Here is a 5,042-nt window from a genome sequence, read left to right on the forward strand (position 1 = left end):
GCGCGGACCCCTACAGGTGAGTGTGTAGGGTGGAGTCAAGTCTTTAACCAAGAAAGAAAATAATAAAGAGAAATTTTATCTCAATTCTGTATATCTATTCTTGGGTTATTACATGTTTGATATAAATTGCAAATATATTGTTTGTTTAGTGTGGACACTTGTAAGAATGATTTATATTTCTACATATAACTCAAAACATGCCAGTAAACTAAGTTAATCAACTAACATCAAAATACTAGTAAAAGCATGGGTAATAATAGTGTTTGGCCTGTGAGTAGGGCTGCGAAGGCATCATCTCAGGCTGCAAGGTACGGGTAAGTTTGCTGGCGATGTGTGCATAGGGTCGAACCGTGGACCACTTGAAATCATCAGACATCTCCAGGGTGTGGAAACCTGGTTCTATCACCCTCCCTTACTACTTTGGGTGAGACATCAGTCCACGCTCTACAGACTATTGCTGAAATGGCCAGTAGTACCGAGATTTGTTTGGCTAAATCGCCTTTGAACCTGGGTCAAGCCCCAACAAGGCAACAAAAGCATACTTTACCTTGAAGTATTGAATATGGAGTTCAAAAAGCTCTACCACAAAGTGAAGAAACCTATTGAGTGACTTAAGGCTGAGTCACCATATTTGTGATGGGGGCCTTTGGGGATAGGATCCCTAGGGTAAATTTTTTATAGTTAAGTCAATTTTTGTAATACGTTTTTTAAAGAATGTAAAGACTTTATGAAACATGGAAGCAGAGTGTGAATCTCAGTAAGAGTCAAAGGGGCTTTAGGTACTTGTATTGCTAGGTGATAGGATGGATTTGAGACTCACCCATGGTTTGCAGACCACGGTATTGTAATGAAAAGGCTATATATAATTGTTTCATAGCGAGTCTAAGGAATAAATTTTGGATAAAGAATATTTGAAGAATCATTTTAAGGGAAAGGTCCTAAGATAGGAATGGTTTATTTCCTGTACTTAGGTGAAAGGTGATGGCTCCCGTAGCTAAGTGTGTGGAGACATCGGTAAGTCTAGAGCTAAGTGTGCGGGCCCCTATAGCTAAATGCGTAGGGTGGAAAGATTCTGTAATTGAATTCTAAACCGAATAAATATTATTTTGGATCGAATCTATTGCATATGTGCATTGATCCTTTTTTCTGTTTAAGTTTATGCATCTTCTCTCAATGATATTCTTTCTATGATTTAAAGTTTATTTACCATGCAAAACAAAGGGATCTATAATATTTCTACCTAATAAGTATAACTAACCCTTTTTGTGAAGATGGGGAGGTCATTAGGTAGACCTTTTGTATTTAACTATTTGAAGAAGGTTAGATCTGCGCAAAGGAAAATCTAGGGATACAATTTATTGCAAAGAAGTGGTGAATTTGTTCCTTTTATGCATGTTAAGTATGATCGTGTACCTTTGCCAATTTCTAAAGGTCATTTCAATAGAGTTGCAGTAGTTGAAAATAGAAAAGAATAGATATACGTGAAGGCAGATCTAAGCTATAGATCCTCGGGAAAATCTTCACACAAGCCTCTGGATGCAAAAACCTGGTTCTAGCATCCCCTAACACTTCTTTGGGTGAGACTGTAGCCTGCGCTACGTAGGTTGTTGTTGAAATGGCCAGCAGTTAGGGTTTTGTTTGTTGGTGTGAATAACTCTAAACCTGCATCAGGCCACCTTAAGCCAACACTCCTATGTCAGACTACCTACTTTGCAATGCATTTATAGAAACTTTTCTTTCTCACATTAATTATTGTGTCATGCCATTTTCCCATTTTTTTAGAAATTTGTGAATGACATTTTTAAACATGTATCATTTCCCAACACCATATGCACTTCTTGATTCCCGATGGAAAGAATCACATTAAGTGGCAATGTTTTGTTTTTGAATTATGTTTGTATTTTAAAGCGTGGACCTTAAAATAATATATATGGTAGCTATCCATTCTTCCAAACCCAAAGTGTCCTGCAATGATATTGTACCACCACTTGATTCTATAAAGAAGTTGCAATCAATATAGTACCACAAATATCACACCATATTTCATGGTTTTATGACTCATATTCTAACTAAAATTATATCAAATGACATAACATAGTGATAGGTTGAAGTACTTTGTCCACTTAAAAAGCATTTGATACTAGCCAAGGGGATGGCAATTCACTAGTGAGGTTGATGGAATTATAAGCCACCACCAATGTTCCATTCCTTTAATGTTCTCAATAAATTCCTATCTGATTTTTTTGGATAAGGGCCTTTTGATAGGAAAGGGGCAACCAAACATTAGGAAAGATTAGCACACCATGGAGTACATATCCTGGTCTTCACTCTCAAAAAAGGCTTCCATTTTTATGACTAGAACAACCTCCCATTACCTCAAAGGGCAATACTATAATTACTAAATGGGAGTTATTAAAATACTCAGACACAGTAGAAGAAAAATCATAATAAAAGACATATACCTACAGAAGTTGGTTCTTTAAATAGAGGAAACATTCGTTCCATATTTTCGACAAATAATGTAACTTCCAACTACCTAGAGAGACAGTACTCTAATTACTAAATGGGAGTTACAAAATCGCTAGGACACATTACAGGATAAAACATATTAAAAGACATGTCCCCATGAGAGGAGATAGTAATGCGCCCAACAAATGCTTATAATCTCGATTAAAACACCCATGATCATCTCCCCACTTAGTGAAATTGTCTCAACTTTTCAATAAACAATTTTCACCATATTTACAGACCATAAAAGGTCATAAAACAATATGAATCTCCTTCTAATGTAATTGGATTGATACAAATAGTAGAGATACCATCCTTCCAAATTATGAATTGGCCTTTACTAGTCGTTGAAGGATAAAAACAATATGCTGCCTGTGGTCTCGGGTTGTTCTATTGAAGAGGATATGTCATCCATATAATTTATTGCATTGTTAGTAAAAAAATATAGCTATATTTCATATTTTGGATAGTTGTTCAACACAATTTATAATTGCAATGATTTCAAGATGTACAATTTTGTGAACTATTTCAATTTCCTCTAAAAGGAGGTAACAAAATCAACTAGTTTTTTACTTTATTTTAATTAAGGAGCAAAGTAGAAATTACGAAGGAGGATTTCTAGTCATATAAGTATTGACATAATCATAAGTCCACCCTTTTTATCTCCAATCTCGCTATTCTCTCATGGGTACTCCTATGCTTTAGAAGGAACACGATTTAATTGACCTCAATAATACTTTACTCTTCCAGAAACCATGTACTAAAATTTTTCTTCTTTCATTATGCAGGCTTTTGAACATGTATAATTAAAACTTTCAAGATGGTTTTGTCATCTTTGAGGTAATATGACAAGTTTTTTACACTAGGGACCTGTTGTGATAAAACACAACACCCCCATCTTTTACTTGTTTACTTCAAATAATGGGGACCCTTTTTATAAAAATTTGGGCTAAACGCCTTTTAGGATTTTTATTAAGTTGATTATCCTATGATTTTGTTAATTTTTCATTTTTTTAGACTTTTGTTTTTTATTGTTTTTGGATGCTGAGAGGTGTCTTTTAAAACTCCTAATTGCCTCACATTAATTATCAACCTGGGTAAGTTTTTTTGTTTCAAGAGTGTACACAATATGTGAAAGCTATAAATCCAGAGAGTAATTCTTTTTAAGTTGAACTATAAAACTTGATACAAGAGTAACTTGATGCAATCATAAATCTCAAGCTGTAACTTTTAAAGGAAATAATACATCTAAGCATCACGACTTGATCTCAAGCAGAACCATAATCAAATCTGAAGCAGGTAATTCAATTGAAAATAGCATCAACCGAGAGCATAGTAGCATTAAGCATTCTCTTTCAGCTGATTCTATAATAACCACACTCTCAGGTATGCCCTATTCTGAAATGTTGTAAATGAACGAAAATGAAATCAATGCTCTAATCCATGCCTTATCCATGCCTGCCTGTGTAAAAATAACTCACGCTTATGTTAGAAATTAAACACTCTGTAATGAAATTAACACACGATCTACAATGAAATTAACACTCACAACCTATAGAACTGACAGAATTGAAATGCAACCGGTAATGGAAATCTATAGTGCTAGTGCTAATCTAGCTAGATCTCCCAGTTGTGGTGGGCCCTTGCCAATTTTGGGAGGAAAGAACTTACAGTAACCAGAGAATTAAAAAAACACTCAGGCTTAATCAACACATCTCATTCAATTCGATTTGCACATGTCAACGGAAATCAACAGACTCTTTCATTGAATGAAAATAATATAACATAGGTTGCCTGTAATTCAACAATGATTACATGTATATATCAAAATCTCTCCATTATCCCCTCCCCTCCTATCCTATCTCTAATAATCCATCCTTGATCTTTGTTCTCATTTAAATACATAGAGAGAAAAGAGAAGTTACAACCAAGATGATTACAATATGATTCTCGTTACAAAATTGGATTGTTCACAAGAAATTGATCAACAAGATCATATCTAAAATATCTCTCCATCAACATTCAATACGAACAGGTCGAATTTGGTATTGAAACTGAGATAATTGGGAAAACTGCTCATTAGAAAACTAATTCGGTTCGTTCTGAACAAAACCCATGTTTCGGATTTTGCAGATTCTTCTCCATTTACCTGAAATGTCCAATGCAAAACGGTCACTTCTTATTCCAGCAAATTTCTAAGTTAGTACATTTAATGATGAGCTGGAGATCAAATATGCAATTTGGAAAATATCTTGGAGGCTAAAATGGTGAATGATGTTACAACAAATTTATTAATAAACAATCATTGGTAAAATCATGCATAATAATCATCAATTTATTAAAAATAAAGGAGAAGAAATAATATTTATCCATCAGAGCATAAATAATTATAAAATGGAATTATATGATAAATCATGATAAATGACGTGATAAAGAAGGGTAGAAATGGATGAAACAGGTGTTAAAAAGTGATAATAATATTGACATATTAGTGGCCCAACAAACCCCCAAATTGAATATATTGCATGTCCTCA

Source organism: Pinus tabuliformis, chromosome 1_2 (assembly GCF_031772625.1).
Source record: "Pinus tabuliformis cultivar Carrire ecotype Pingquan chromosome 1_2, CPIR1, whole genome shotgun sequence".
Classification (NCBI taxonomy): Eukaryota; Viridiplantae; Streptophyta; class Pinopsida; order Pinales; family Pinaceae; genus Pinus; species Pinus tabuliformis.